The sequence below is a fragment of the Octodon degus genome, unplaced genomic scaffold (genome assembly GCF_000260255.1).
Source record: "Octodon degus isolate 3935 unplaced genomic scaffold, OctDeg1.0 scaffold00051, whole genome shotgun sequence".
Taxonomy (NCBI): domain Eukaryota; kingdom Metazoa; phylum Chordata; class Mammalia; order Rodentia; family Octodontidae; genus Octodon; species Octodon degus.
The window spans coordinates 12,020,121-12,036,852 of NW_004524627.1; the positions used below are offsets into that span (position 1 = coordinate 12,020,121).

Here is a 16,732-nt window from a genome sequence, read left to right on the forward strand (position 1 = left end):
ATCATATATACAAATCACCACAGAGGCGTATTAAGATTTGTCAGTCCTAACAATAATGTTGGGGCCTCCTCTATTCTCCCACTTCTGTTAAGCTTGTTGTGGATTCTTTACATCACCAGAAATGACAAGGCAAAAAAAATTTTAACTTTGGATTCCATGTCCTCTTTTTTTTGGTTTGAGACAATGTCTTGCTATGTAGTTTAGGCTGATTTTGAACTCACTATGCAGCTACTCCAGGCCTGCCTAAAACTCAAGTTGATCTTTCTGCCTCAGCCTTCCAAGTGCTGGGGTTATAGGCATATACCACCAAACCCAGCTTTGGGATTGTTGAACCTCAGTAATTTATAAGGGGTTGAAAGGAGATCTAATGCTGAATTTTACTCTTGAATTTAATATATAAGTCATAAATACAAAGAGTTCTTAGGTAATGGTAAAGTTGGAACAAATTTAGGCTGTTTAAAACACACCTGAAATTTTACATTTTTTATTATTTTGTTGTATTTTTTTAAAAAAATAGTACAGGGGATTGAACTCAGGACTATGCACTTGCCAGGCAGGCGCTTAAGCCACTGAGCTATCTCTCTGGCCCCTATTTTGTATTCTTTAAAAATAAAAAAGTAAAAAAACCTGAAATTAGAAGCTTGAAGTACTATGTAACAGTTGAGGAAAATCAGCTTGAGAGATAAATGGTTTAGAACAGTAATGGTGAACCTTTTAGAACTTTCAATGATAATAAACAGCTGGCTGTGGCATGCTTACCATAGGTTGGCCACCACTGGTTCAGGAAACATAATCTGTTTCTGACTTTCCTTGCATATGATTTATATATAATAAATTAAACTTCACTTTTGCTTTAGAAGACTTAATACTGGTTCTCTAAAATAATAGAAATAGTCACATCAATCACGAGAGATATAAATCACCAAAGACTATATTAGAGTAATACAGATTTGCTAAGAATATTTTAAACTTCCTACATATAGAGGAAGTTGCCTGTAGCAGCAAATTTAGCAGCTACTAAGGAAATTTTGCCAAAGAAGTTTAGGAAATTTCATTACCTCCCTGGAGCCTAATAATCCACAGGGGAGAACAACATGGCATCAAACTTGGTGTTTTAAACAAACCAACAAACAAACAATTCAGGCCAGGGATATAGCTCAGCAGCATAGCATCTTTCTGGCAAGGCCAAGCTCCTCAGGTTCATTCCTGGTACCAAAAAATAAATAAAAACTTCAAGAAATACAGAGAAGAGATAAAAACATGTTACTAAAGATACTTGGATTTGGGAAATATTAACAATCTAGTTTAAAAAAGCACAACTACCCACAAACTTTGTTACAGAATTATATTTCAAGAAATACTAGGTCTACCATTAGAATTATTAAAGATGAAAAATTAGTACAAATTTTTAAAGTACTCATCTAAAATGATTTAATACACATATTTATGAGACAGAAACAAAAAATCCTCCTGAGGCAGTTGTTTTGTTGTTTTTATTTTTGAGACAGGGTCTCACTATATAGTTCAAGCTGGCCTTCGATTCACTGTGTAGGGTGATCCTCCTGTCTCAGCCTCTAAAGTGCTAGGATTACAGGCCACCACCATGCCTGGCTTGTTTGTTTGTTTTTGTTTTTTTTTTTTTTTTGCGAAACTGGGGATTGAACTCAGAACCTTGCGCTTACCAGAGAAGTGCTTATTCCACTGAGCCATCTCCCTGGCCCCAAGTAGTGGTTTTCAGACTTTTTTTTTTCTGGCGGAACCAGGGATTGAACTCAGATCCTTGCATTTGCCAGTCAAGTGATTATCCTACTGAGCCATCTCCCTGGCCCTTGTTTTGTTTTTGAGAGAGGGTCTTACTATGTAGTCCAGACTGGCCTCTGATTTGTAATCCTGTGTCAGTCTCCTAAGTCTGAAATTACAGGCCACCATGCCTGGTCCACAAAAATGTTTTAATGGACTGAAAGCTAAAGCCTTACATGGGTAAAAAAAAAAAAAGGAAATAAGTATTAGGCATAGCATAGAATAAAAAAAGAAACTAAACATGGAGCAAAATAAATGGGACTCAGCTACTAAAAGTAAAATGTACTGAGACTTATCTAATTGTACAGGGCCTTCAGGTAGGCAGTCTTTGCACCTTCAGATTTTATACTAGTAGCTCAAATTCAAAAATCATTAAGACAAATAGCTTTTTAAAGTATCAGATGGGTAAAACACCAAATGCAAACTCTATGTACTTTGTTGCTTTTCATAATTTCTTAACACTCTGAAAAGAGCATGATTGTCACTGGTTTCCCTAGTAGGCTTGACTTGCCTTTTCTGTAATATGGCTTAGCAATAGAGCACTTGCCAAGCATGAACAAAGTCCTGGGTTCAGTTCTCAGAACAATGGTGAGGACAACAACGGTTCTAGGAGTTCTTTTAAGATGAAAATTAGGGTAATGCTTTATAGTGGATCCCTGCAGTTCTTGATACCTAATCGTTCATGGACTGAACTGAAATGTTTGGAAAGCTATAGTCTTGGTGAACAAACACTTAGAAAAATAGGAATTTGTATGAGAATATTTATATAATCTAGTCTGGAAGAGCTGACTCAAGTAACAGACCACAGAAAAAATCCCACGGTGTTTTCTATTAGAAATTTACTTGGATAATTCCATACCAAAATGAATTGAAAATATAGATACACTCAGGAACCCTAACTTGTGGAAGTTACACACAATTATAAAGTTATAGTAAGACAGTCCAGCTATGACTGGAATGTACATAATTTGTTAATAAAAATAAGGAATGCCACAAATATGCTTAATAATTTAAAACATTAAGAGAATACAAGTTTAGAAGGAGTGTCTCATGGTTATAATTGATATTAAAAATTCACTTACCTCCATAATTTAGCAATCATGAAAATAGATAAATCAGCAGACCAGGCATGCAAGTCAGATACAACTAGGACAAAAAAAAGAGAGAAAAGATTCCCAGTTCTGGGTAATGCAATTCGAGGTTGTAGGTTCACCAAATTTGTATTGATCAAGTGGTTAAATGATTAATATACAATGCCCCAACATCTTAATACATCCACAGGATATATATCTAAAGTGGTTCTGTTTGTTTCTTGTTTTTGAGACAGGGTTTTGCTATGCAGTTTAGGTTGGCCTTGAAACTCACTTTGTAGCCTAGGCTAGCCTCAAACTCATAGTGATCTTTGTGCCTCTGCTCCCAAGTGCTGGGATTATAGATGTGTGCTACCACACCCAGGCCTATGACTAAAATTTTTAAGTGTTATCTTGTAAGTACAGATTAACATTGTTTCTTTCTTTTCTTTTTTGTTTTTTGAGACAGTTCAGGTTGGCTCTGAACTCAATATGTAGCCTGAGCTGGCTTTGAATTTGCAATGTAATTCCAGCCTCCCAGGTGCTGGAATTACAGGTGTATGCCACCATGCCTGACAACATTTCTGGTTTCTTTAGAAGTCATTAAAATCAAAGACGTAGAGTAATGATGAGAGGCTATTTTTCATGGCAAGTAGTAACTAGGTAAACAGAGCAAGATACTTTGGCTTTATAAATAGTAATTGTGCCTAACAGACAACCAAGATACTTGCTTTCAATTCATTTTTAAAATTTGTTGCTCTGTTCACTTTCCAAACTCTTCCAATTTAAGCAGTGCTGAATTTCTACTTGTTTTTTTTTTTTTGGCTACTAGTTTTCTTCAGAAGCAAACCTGATTTATCATGAGAAAAGGTTTCAGACCTTAGACAGAACCTTCACTTCCTCTTAAGTATGTTTTACCATCAAAAACAAGTATTCAAAGAAGGAATCTCAATTATCTAAACCTATTTTTGGCCATCTTCTGGAATTTCTCATGAAATCTCTTTTAAAATGCCACAGTTGCACTCTTGGAAAACCTGTCTTCCTGTTTTCAAATATCTGTTTATTATTATAGCTCTTCAGCCAGATCTTTGTAAAGCTTTATTGTTTCTTGAAACTGGAGACCAGCACATTTCCCCCAATTCAATTACCTGCCTTTCTATTTGAGAAATTAGTCATGTCCATTTTATGAAGTTTCAACTGACTGAATTATTTGCCTTTAAGTTCTCAATTTCATTCCCTCAGTCTAATACTTTTATTTAAAGTAAGGCTTTTATTAAAAGAGCAGATAAGGTTCATGAATGTTAGCACATTTCAGTCATTGACCCTCATAACTGATAAAAGTATAGGGATTTTCTGACAAGCACAAGCATTGGTGACACTTTAAGGAAAAAAAAGGAAATATTTAATTCAGTTTGGGGAGAATTTACTTAAGATTACATACAACAAAATAGTTTATTTACAAAAATGTGTGCTCATAATTTTTAAAGGAAAATATCTGCTCCCCTCACCCCCTGGCCCTGTTCTTAATAAACAGCTTCACTTAGCTTATCTACCCTTATTGGCTTTATGTAAATACCTGCCATGTATACCTCTTCAGCTAGACTTTACGCAGAATTTCAGCTCTGTATAACTAGCAACCCTCAATCAATGCATTTCAAATTAAGTGCCTGAATATCAGCTTAAATGTTGCAATACAAAAATGAGCTGCAGTGTTTTCCCATGGCTTATCTACTACACTATCCTTTTTCCTTTTAGTGATATCACAATTGTTTTCCAGTACAGAAAAATGTATAATTTTAAACCTCTCTTTATCCAAACCATCATGATATTTCACAATATTTTTCTACTTTTGCTATAGGTTTACTTTTTCACCCCATTCTTCTGTCCCTATTCTGTTGAGGTTTTCTTCACTTACTAGAATAGTCACATGTCCAGTTCCTTGCTACTAGATTTTATTTCTTAGATGTTTTTACATATGACATTGGCATATTTAATTTCCAAAAAGTCAACTTCCATATTGCATTGCAATAGGGTATGAGATCTCCCTATTTAGTTAGTCCTCTAATTGGTTTTCCAGGCAAAGGCCCATAACTTAGTTCTAACCTAGTTATCCAAATTTCATGTAATTTTTGCCTTGACTTTAGGGCCCAGATCCTAGATTACTTTTAGGGTAATGTTACATTCTATTTTGATTTAAATTCTTACAACGAGGAAAATGTACTACTTGACAACTATATGCATCTTAGTCTGCAGGCATCCAGGCCACAAAGTACAAATGAGGACAGGGTTACTGACAACAGGAGCCATTGCCTAACTCCCTTGGGAGTCCCCAGAAATACTTACAGTTTTGTGCTGAGGAGATCATCTCACGTGGCACATACTTCCCTTTACTAAGTGAGTTGCTGTAAGGTACTTTGCTCTATTCAGTGTCAAGTTTTGCTTCCACTCTTAGTCCTTTCGTCATATGGTCTAAATATCTGGTTGTTAGTCTTCACTGTTTTATTTTTTGTTGTTGGTCATGATTGTGGTGTACGCAGCCATGGAGTCAAAATTTATACCTGGAAAACGGGTCATAAGACAAATCAAGAGAGAAGAAAAACTACTTTACCATAGGAACCATTATTAAATTGCTGGCAGAATTCCCCACTGTTGGCTAAATGACTAACAGAAAGTCAACCACCCCTCAACCAAAACCAACAGCAACAACCAACTTCAAAAAATACAATTAAGGAATGGGGGTATAGAGGCAAAACCCTTGCCTAGAACACTCAATGCATGATCTGGATTCAGTTCTCAATACCATACAAGTATACACACATATGTGTAATTTATGCAAAATATCATACAAATAAATGTTTATCTCAATAAAAATTATGCCCCATCAATAAACACATACTATATACATGACCCACAATTTTCCTCACCTTCTTAATTTCTGATATTTTTTGTGTGTGACTTGATCTCTTATAAAATTGCCCAGAAAACTATATAAGAAAATCTATTTTATGCAATAAGGTGGCTCTACTAAGCAGAAACATTCCATTCATTTTCGCGTCGCCCAGAACTATTGCAAGTACTTAAACATTATTTTTTCCCTTTGGCAGTTCTGGAGATTGAACTGCTAAATTGTTCAAATTGGCCTTAATGTTATGATCCTGTTTTGCCCAAGCAAGTAGCTGGGATTATAGGTATATCTATTTTCTGAGGCAGAAGTATTTGATTATAAAAATGTATTTTGGGGCCAGGGAGATAGCTCAGAGGTCTAAGCGTCTGCTCGGCAAGCGCAAAGACCCAGATTCAATCCCCAGATTTGATCCCCAGACTCAATCCCTGGTACTGATTGTGGTGCTGGCCCTGCTCTGGGCCTACTGAGCTGGTCACCAAAACCGGGCATGGTGGTGCATGCCTGTAATCCCAGCACTGGGGAAGCTGAAACAGGAGGATCACTATGAGTCCAAGCTGCTTACAGAAACCCTGTACCAAATATATAAATTTTAAAAAATATATATTTTACTAAGGTTGAACCCAGAGTGCTCATCCCCAACCATTTATTATTGCATCCCCAACCATTTATTATTTTGGGAGAGGGTCTCATTAGGCTGCAAAATTACCCAGGCTGGATCAAACTTACAGTTTTCCTGCTGCAGCCTCCCTAAGGACTGAGCTTACAGGAATGTGGCACCACACCTGATTTTTTTTTTTTTTTTTTTTTTTTTTTTACATACTCAGCTGCTGAATTCTTCAGTGGATGGATCCACTCATGAGCATATCCATGATCCAATCACCTTCAGAACACATAAGACTTCAGCCTACATTTTTAAATTCTGGCTTAAAATATTTATTTGTACATGTTTATAATACTTAATTCAAAATGGAGTTTACACATGTACCTTACACATCTTCTGTCCCCTTCCCATCCCAGCTCTTCTTCCCTTTCTCATTTGCATAAACTTATTTTTTCCTTCAATTTTTTTTCTTTAAATACCTTCATCTCTTATTCCTATTTTTTAACATAAGCTGTTTTCATGCTATCATCTCCTGTGTCCTCAGAGACACACAAATAAAGGCAACAGGTACAGTCATTAAATTGGCATTTCACATTTTGTTGGAATGGTTAGGCATGATCAGTTAGATCACCATTCACCCTCCAGAAAGGATACCAAACCAGATGTGGTGGCACACACCTACAGCTCCAGCTACCTGGGAGGCGGAGGCAGAAAGATCCCAACTTTGAGCCCAGCCTGGACAACTCAGCAAGAGCTGGTCTTAAAAAAATAAAAAAAGGACTGAGGGCATATAGGGGATGACTGAAATGCATAGTGAATGTTTAAATTACAAAGTTAATAAAAAGGATGTGTTGCCATTAATTCTCAAAATATTCCATCACTTTAATTATCCCATTGTTCTTGCTACTTTTTTGTTTACATTATTTTTATTAGTACATGTTTGCAGCACAGGATTACAGTCATTATGGGGCATCAGCACATACATGTAACACATCTTATTTTTACATACACACCCATCTCTTGGTCTTCTTCTTAAATTGTCTTGCCGAAGATTTAGCTGTTTCTTGTTTGTTAGTTCTTGCCAATTTCTAAAGCAGTTCTGGAATGCTTGCATAACTTTACATGGTATGATCAAAAATGTGGTGAATGCTGCTGCAGCCTGACATCTAACAGAAAGGCAGGCTCATGAAAACATTATAGGTGTCTTCATCCACATTATTAATTGGATCCAGTACCACTTATCTTCTAGCTGCTCCCTAAAGTAAAAATGACCATGAAAGGAAAATATTTTGAATTGATTCAGGATGCTGAGGCAGTTATAACAATGCAACCAAAGACAGTGAGGTAAGAGGACTTTCAGAACTGCTTCAGATAGTAGTAAGTGTACCTGAAGTGAGTAGATTAATGGCGATGTGTCTTTAACAGTAATAAAGTCTAAAAAAATTAAGCATTCACTATATTTTTTATTATACCCCATTCAAGTATAAAGGGTCTGAGTTCAATCCTTATTACTGCAAAAAACAGAAGGGATATTAAATCTAACAGTACTGACTATTCATACCCTTACCTCATACCTACTTTTCTGGCTTTGATTTAAAAAGTGACAATTTAGGGCTGGCCAGATAGCTCAGCATATTAAAGCGCCTGCTTAGGCAGCTGCAGGGGCTGGTGTTTGATCCCCAGCTTGCCAAACAGCCCCCATCCCCAGGGCACACTGAAACGGCAAATGAGACTGAGCACTGGGATTATAGGTGCATGCCTATAATCCCAGTGCTTGGGAGGCTGAAAACAGGAAAATCACCACAAGTCTGACTTGTGTAGTGAAACCCTATAGACCCTGTACTAAATACATAAAAAAATTAAAAAAAAAATTAAAAAGTGACAAATTAAGGTACTTAATATTTGAGGCTTGGATTTATTTTTTTGAGTCAGAGTCCACCACTATGTATTCTAGGCTGACCTTGACTCAGTGTGTAGCCCAGGCTGACCTAAAATGGTTGACCTTCCCGTCTCAACCTCCCAAGTGCTGGGATTACAGCCTGTGGCACTACGTCTGGCTGGGGTCTGAATATCAACAGATATTACAGAATAAGCTCTTATATAAACAAAATCTGGATATTTTTATACTTATCTAGGTAGTATTCAGCCTTTTTAGAATAAACTATTTTACTAGAAAGGCAGCACTGTTGATCTTCAGAATCATTGGTGATTTATAGTATATTCTATTACTCTCTAGTTTTTCTTACAAATTGGCATATTTCCACCTAGACTAAAAGTTCTTTGCTGGTAGGGACCAACTTTCATAGACTATAGTGAAGTGCTGGACATAGAATATACCTTTAATAATGCCGGTTTTTTCATCTGAACAATACATACAGAAAACTGATAAAGGATTTTAAAGTAGTACTTTAATAACTTTTGATGAAGCAAAACTCTGTTCTCACAGATTTTGAGACCTCAAAATATCAATCTCTAGTGATCACATTAAAAAGATACTTATTTGAAAACTTTTCCTTATACATAAAATGATTATGATAAGCAAGTCTTCATTTGCTTTTGGGTGGCAGGGTCTTGCTATGTATGCCAGGTTGGCCTTGAACTATATACCAAATTGGCCTCAATCTAATGATCCTCCTGCTGCACCCTCCAAGTGCTCCAAATACAGGAGTAGGACACTACAGCTGACTCAGAATTGATGCTTGATAACCCAATTCCCACCTGATTCAATTTTTGGCAACAGGAGAAATTTTTAAGTACATGTCCTTGCTTGTAACCAATAGATTACAACTGAAAAGGTTTGTAATTTGAATCCACTGTACCTCCTTCATGTGAGGAGTGAATTGTAGATACAATATATTTTTGTTCAGTTTGTAATGAGGTAAAATTTTGCTCAAAGTAGACTGGAATTCTTAAGTTGAATCCTTAGGTAATCTCAATTGGGTATTTTATTTCACTTAAAATTATTTTATGAAAAAACTGAGAACTGGGATTGTAGCTCAGTATACAGCATTTGTCTTCCATGTGTAAGATTGTGAGTTTGATCAATCCCTGCATTGAAAAGAAAAAAGCAAGGCAACAAACAAGAGGAGGGGAAAAGAGATGGACACAAAGGGAAGAAAGGGAGGGAAAAGGAAGAGGGAGAAAGACAGAAGGAAAGGAGGAATGGGTAGAAAGAAATGTAATCAAATACTCCTGGGACTAAAGGGCTTAAAATACTTCCTATATAATTCTCAAAACTTCTGTAACTACAGCATATTACATAATATTTGATAAAACTCTTTACTCATAACAAAACTAATAATATTCAGCATACTGTTTAGACAACTATACTAAACATTATAATTTTTGTTATTTTAAAAAATAGTCAAAGCTTCAATATTGATTGTAAACTTGTTAATTAAATCTTTTTTTTTTGGTGGAACCGGGGATTGAACTCGGGCCCTTGCACTTGCCAGGGAAGTGCTTATTCCACTGAGCCATCTCCCCAGACCATAATTAAATCATTTAGTATACATTTCCCCATTAATTCAATTGAATATTTTGTCTGACAAACTTTAAAAAGTTTATTTTTTTATTTATGGTGCTACCAAGTTCCAGTAGAGGCAGTTTTCCATTTTGTTAAGGAAACATGGTCATACAATCAGGTCTGAATAACAAAAGTTAAGAAAAACAAATGCTCAGGGCCTGGTGGTACCCACCTCTAATTCTAACACTTAGGGAAGCTGAGGCAGGAGGATAGACACAGGTTCTAAGCTAGCTTAAGCTACAGATTGAGTTTAAAGTCAACCTCAATTACACAGTGAGACTCTGCCTCAAAAAGGTGGGGGGGGGAGGAGAAAAAGAAAAACAAATGCAAGATTATCTATACTGCCAAAGTTAAACATAAAATTTCCAGAATTCTAGGAGATAATGAATTTTTGACATATACCTGTAGGATTATTTAACTTTCCCCCTTTGCTTTTAAGTAATATGTCAGTGTACTAAATATTTGCAAAATGGGTATACCTGAATCTCTTCTACAGCTATAGAAATTGGTTAACATGACAGAGCCATGTTTAACCTCTTGCTAGTAAATTTTGAGCTTTGTTTCATTTTTTGAGAACAAGGTCTCCCTATACAGTTCAGCCTGTTCTTGAACTCACTAGGTAGCCCAGGGAGGCCTTGAACTTTTGGCAATCATCTTGCCTCAGGCTCCTGAGTGCTGGGATTACAGGTGTGTGCCACCACACCCAATATAGCACCCAGTTCAGCAAATTTCAAATTTAAAGACAATTTGTTTGTTAGGGCCTTATAACTAATCAACAACAGAGCAAATTTTCAAGTATTTAAACAATCACAAATTCTCCAGGATAGGAACAGTTTAAGCTTCTGTCTACATTGTTATTTCCCTGGAAACTATTAAGCTACCTAAATATTTCTTTACATATTTACAAATCTGACTTTTTATACTGTAGTATAAGCTTTTATCCTGCATATTTTCATGTCTTTGCAAATCAGTAGAAAGGTTTAACTCATGTTTTCAATTTTTATAGTAATAAAACACATGTTCATGACACCGAAAAGTCTAGTAACAGAGTAAAAATTTAAAGCAGCAGAACTTCATATAAGACTACAGTGGGCTGGGGATACAGCTCAGTGGCGAAGTGCCTCACAAGCCCAAGGTCTTGAGTTGGCTCCCAGTCTTTAAAAAATAAATAAATAAAATTACAATATAAGACAGGATATAAAGACAGAAATCTTAGCCAAACAAAGGAATTCTCAATTACTTTAGGCCTCTCAAGGGCTAATAATTATACAGGTTTATGCTGAGAATGAAGTTGAGATTATTTCATCAGTCATTCTTATTCCTTGCTCAACAAGTCTTCAGATAAGTTTTCTTTTTCTTGAGAAAATTTCCACTGAACCATTATCTACTTAAAGCTAATTGTTGGTACTACTGTTTCACAGGATGCATCTAGAATCCTAATGCCAAAATCTTATTCTAATGCAACAATATCTTAGGCTTTTCAATTGTCTAAAGTGAACAAGAAAAAATAAATAAAATGAGTAAGATATTATCCAGTAAGAAGCAGTTCATTTTAGAAAACTGCCTAAGAATGAGTAACATCAGCTATTTCAGGAAAATCATAGAGAAATACATTCCTGGCTGGGGAGATAGATCGGCCATCTAAACGCCTACCTGGCAAGCACAAGGACCAGAGTTTGATCCCTGGTACCACGTGCCGTGCCTGCCCCGAAATCAGGTGTAGTGGTACATGCCTGTCCCAGCACTGGAGAGACTGAGACAGGAGGATCAATATGAGTTGAAGCTGCTTAGTGAGACCCTGTACCAAATAAATAAATAAATAAATACATTCCTACTTTGGGAAGAACTAATTATGAAAAGCAAGAAGCTAGTCAGGTGTGGTGGCACACACCTGTAATGGCAGCATTCAGGAGGTTGAGGCAGGAGGATTGCAGTGAGTTCAGTGCCAGCCTGGGCTACATAATGAGTTCAAGGGCAGCCTAAACTACAAGACGAGACCTTGTCTCAAAAAACCAAAAACAAAACAACAAAAAAAATCAAGAGGGCATAATGTGAAATCAATTCATAGTTACATACTGTAAGATCTATTAAAAGAACTTCACAGGATGGATTTGACAACTGTAACGTGGATGTCTGTTGATCTATGGAACAGTTAATGCTTATTTTTTTAAATATGTATTTACGGGCCAGGGAGATGGCTCAGTGGAATAAGCACTTCCCCGGCAAGCGTAAGGTCCTGAGTTCAATCCCTGGTTCCGCCAAAAACCCTAAAAAATAAATAAATAAATAAATATATATTTAGTACAGGGTCTACAGAGTCTCACCACACAGATCGGACTCGTAGTGATCCTCCTGTTTTTAGCCTCCCAAGCACTGGGATTATAGGCATGCACTACCACGCCCACTCTCAGTTGCCTGCTCGGCAGGGCCAGCATGGCAGGCCAGGGATCAAATCCAGTCCCTGTGTCTGCCTAAAGAAGGAGCTTTAATCTGCTGAGCTATCTGGCCAGCCCTCTTAATTTGTTTTGTCTCCTTTTTTCAATCTTTCTCCTTTTTCTCCTCTTAATTTCTTATATATTTCTTTTTTTCCAATTTTGCATGCATATATCTAGTAATATGAAAAAGTACTTGGAAGACAATATTATGCATTACAACAAATACTGTGAAAATCATATTATTTTGTTAAGTATCACTTATAATTTTTGTTTTATTATTTTTTATTTATTTATTTATTTAAATTTTAGGACAGGGTCTACAGGGTCTCACTACGTAGATCTGACTCCCGGTGATCCGCCTGTGTTCAGCCTCCCAAGAGCTAGGATTACAGGTGTGTGCCACCATACCCAGTCTTAATCTCACTCTCAGCGCGCTCCAGGGGTGGGGCCGGCACTGTGCACGGGGGATCAGACCATGGCCGCTGCATCTGCCTAAGGTGCTTTAATTCACTGAGCTATTGGCTGGTCCTTATTACTCTTTTGTACACTCTTTAAAAAATAAAAAATTACAAAGCTTTATAAAAAAGTTGGCGCTTCAGTTAATTTGGAAATATACTTGGATGCTCAAATAGAGTCCAGAAAAAAAAAAAAAAAGAATAAAGTCCAGAAACCAGATGCTTTTCAATGTAGGACAAAGTACCTAAATATTATAGATTTGCAGTATTCTTTATTTATTTAGGTACCAGAAATTGAACTCAGGGCCTTGAGCTTGCCAGGCAGGTATTGTGCTGTTGAGCTACGTCCCAGCCCAGTGCTGTAGATTTAGATATGCAGGATTTAGATACATTTTGCTCTGGGTCTGACAGGCAGGCAGATTTCAGAGTCAGACATGAACAAGAACACAAATGCAGCAGTAGGAAAACAGGTCATACTACATATTCTGGTGGGAGAAATATAGATGAAAATTTGTTTTTGTGGTAATGGGGATCAAACCTATAAGCATTCTGTCCCTGAACTACACACCCAGCTCTTTATTTAGCTAGACAACAGAACCTAGAGCCTTTACACTGAGCTACATCTACAGAAATGCAGCTCTATTCTAAAACTGTTTTATTTTGAGGCAGGGTGTGCCTAAGTCATTAAATTGCCCAGGCTAGGCTTGAACTTGGAACATGTCTATCTTAGGTTCCCAAAGCAATGGGATTATAGGGATGCTCCACCATGCCTGGTTTGAACTATTTCTTTCTTTTCTTTTCTTTTCTTTCCTTTTCTTTTCTTTCTTTTCTTTCTTTCAAGTGAACTATTTCTTGATGAGGCATAAACATACGAGAAATTATCTGTGCTTGTTAGATTCTTAAATAAAAACTAACATGAATTTATCACCTTAAACAAGTTTGACTCTTGGATTTTGGAACTCTCTTAATCATCAAAGAAAAACCATTGGGTCAATGAGGAATCAGGCAATAGGAAAAATATTCATCAAATAGTAACATTATAGTACTTAATTCTTTTGAGTTTTCTACTATTGAGCTACATCCCCAATCAGTCATCAAAAAAAACCCTGAATCTAAACATGGCAGCAAAGCTAACTAGAATCCCTATCCTCAAAAGTGCTTCCTTACAGTATTTCAGAAAGATCATCTGGGAATCCATTTTAGTCTGATAAAGAGAATTTAAAATTTACAAAACATTTCAGTTTAGTTTTGCAGTACAAGGATTCAACCCAGAGATCACTGAGCTAAATACCTAGACCTTTCCTCTTTTCCCAAAACAGGGCTCTGCTAACTTGTCTATTCTCAAACTTTTGATCCTCCTGTCTCACCCTCCAGAATAGCTGGGATTACAGGAATGTGTCACAGTTTCTTGCTTTTGTCATCAAGGTGGTTAATAAACTTCGTGAAATTTATTTCTCAGCTAGTGTGTCACCTCAGTGAGAAACAAGGGCCCGTTACAAAGCCTTACTTCACATACAAAGCAACACTACTTGGTAAAGTTATTTTCTCAACTTTCTTCTCTGATCCTTCAATAAAATTGTGATGTGGGTAATCTGTATGTCTAGCCTATTTGAGAATTCCACTAAAAAGATATAATTTGGGGCTGGCTACCTGGCCATTAAGTTACTTTCAATTGAGCAACCATATTATTTAAAACTTCCTTAAATAAGAGAGTTAATATTACTGAATTGGTATATGAGGTTAACTCTAGTTATTACAGGTTATCAAATAAGGTAAAAGTCTAATAATGCAGCAAATAATCACAATGATGTAACATAAACAATAATAAAACCACTTTCAAGGTGAGAAAACAGAAAGGGATTTTTTTTTATGCTTGTGTATGGGGAAGGACGGCTTTTTTGAAATAAGTATATTTAAGGAAATTCCAAAGACTGATTTAAGAGTTTGCTATGCTACCTAGACTTATTCTGAAGGCAAAATGAAAGTAGTGATTATTCTTTCCAGAAGTCCAGGAAATACTAAGTATACTATATATCTAAAGTAAATTTACCATTTTAGATTTAGTTGTCTGCACTCTTTTTGTTGTAAAGGTTCCCCTTCCCTTTGGCAGTACTGGAGATTAAACCCAGAAAACTCTGAATGGCATTCTCAGAACCACTTGGGGGTTTTGCCAAGTAGCTCAGGGTGGCCTAAAAATTTGTAATCCTCCTGCCTTAGCCTCACAAGCAGTTGGGATAACAGGTATGTGCATACTGTACCAGCTTTTCTAAGACTTTGATGAGCTTCCAAAGAGCGACAGTGTATCCAAGTGAGATGAAATTGGTGTTTGGTACTTTAATATCTTTTAAAACAACCATGATCTGTAAATTACATACACCCATTCTGCACAGGTGGAGAAAGGTAGTTTCCTTATGGGCGGACCACACTATGGGTTCTGGATTTGTGCGTCATACTTATACTCTTGGACCACAAATACACAGGGAGGAATATGGTCACACGAAACTCTTAACATACTGGAGTCTAAAAACATGCCTCTTTGGCAGTGGGACACTAGTACTATCACAGAATATTGAAAACAACTTGTGCTTATTATTTTCGTATTTGTACATAAAAAGACTAAAGACATTCTTTTAAAAAAAGCTAGGTTCTCCCACTGCCCCTGTGGTGGATTCCAGCAGCTCTGGTGGCAGGTGGTGGTCGAGCTGCTAACTTGGCAAGGCTCCTGTGCACCTCAACCCGCAGTTTCCCCACGCGTCCTGGCAACCCACCCCCTCCCCCAGCCACCAAGATATCCAAGAGGAAGGTCAGCTCTGCGAAGGGGCAGCAAAGGAGAAACCTGTTCCAGCCAAAGTGGAAAGGAAGGAAAAAAAAAAAAAAAAGCAGCGGGAAAGGATAAATCTTCGAACAAAAAAGTGCAAGCAAAAGGGAAAAGGGGAACCAAGAAAAACAGGTTTAAGTGGTTAATCAAGAAAGCAAGGAAGATTTACTTGCAGAAAATGGAGAAACTAAAAACAAGGAAAGTGCAGCTTCTGATGAAGCAGAAGTCTGATTAATCACACACCATGTTCTAGTCAGTGCTCCCTGTCTCCTTTCTTGTACAATCCAGAAGAATATGTTTATCAACTATTTTATAAGTTTTTTAGTAGCTCTAGAAACATTTTTAAAAAGGTGGGAGTCCCACCTCCTCATATTTTTTAAGTGTAATTTTTTTTTTTAGAGGTGAAATCATTCTCTTGTTCTTTATTTTATGGTACAACCAGAAATAGTGGGATATTGAATTATGGAAGGCTTTGACTGTTTTGGTTGTCAGCTTAACATTTCATAGGTGGGAGTTAGTTTTATATCCTGCAACACAAAGCATACTAAATGGCAAACTGGAATTACAGTCCTGCATTTAATATGTCTTGGATACTTTACATGACTTCTATTCCCATATTTTTAGTAGAATTGTTTCCTAAAGAAAACTACATCCTAGGGGGCTGGTGAGATGGCTCAGTGGTCTAAAGCACCTATTTAGAACAAGCTTCGTGAAGCCCGAAGCCCAGGGACAACGGTTCAATCCCCCAGCACCACATGCCAGCCAGCCCGCCCCCTGGTGGGCTGAGCTGGCCACACACACACACACACACACACACACACACAAAATAAAATTAAAAAAAAAAAAAAGAAAACTACATCCTAATTGTTGCCCTGTCAGAATCGTGTGCACTCTGTAACATCTTTGGTAGTGGTAGTCCAGTTTGCCTCATTTTGTTATGTGATATGAAAGATCAAAAATTTGAGTATGTAGTGTATGTGATAAGAAATTGTAAATAGGTGGGACTTAAGTAACACTTTGTTAGCATTTGAAGATACTGGTACTTAATCGATTCTCTTACAGAAAATTTGCCTCTACATTTAAAGCTGGAAAGTCACCGGAACAAATGAAAAACAATACATG

The 16,732-nt window shown here is 36.8% G+C and overlaps 1 long non-coding RNA gene across 1 annotated transcript in view; it reads right to left on the bottom strand.

The window, feature by feature from the left end:
• Positions 1-656: 656 nt before the first annotated feature.
• LOC111817199 overlaps positions 657-16,732 on the bottom strand; it is a 57,016-nt gene continuing 40,940 nt past the window's right edge. Inside the window, exons 4-6 of the long non-coding RNA XR_002821453.1 lie at positions 5,214-5,428; positions 2,883-2,946; positions 657-1,206 (exon numbers count right to left, since the gene is read on the bottom strand). This is a non-coding gene — a long non-coding RNA (uncharacterized LOC111817199). The remainder of the gene's footprint in view (positions 1,207-2,882; positions 2,947-5,213; positions 5,429-16,732) is intronic.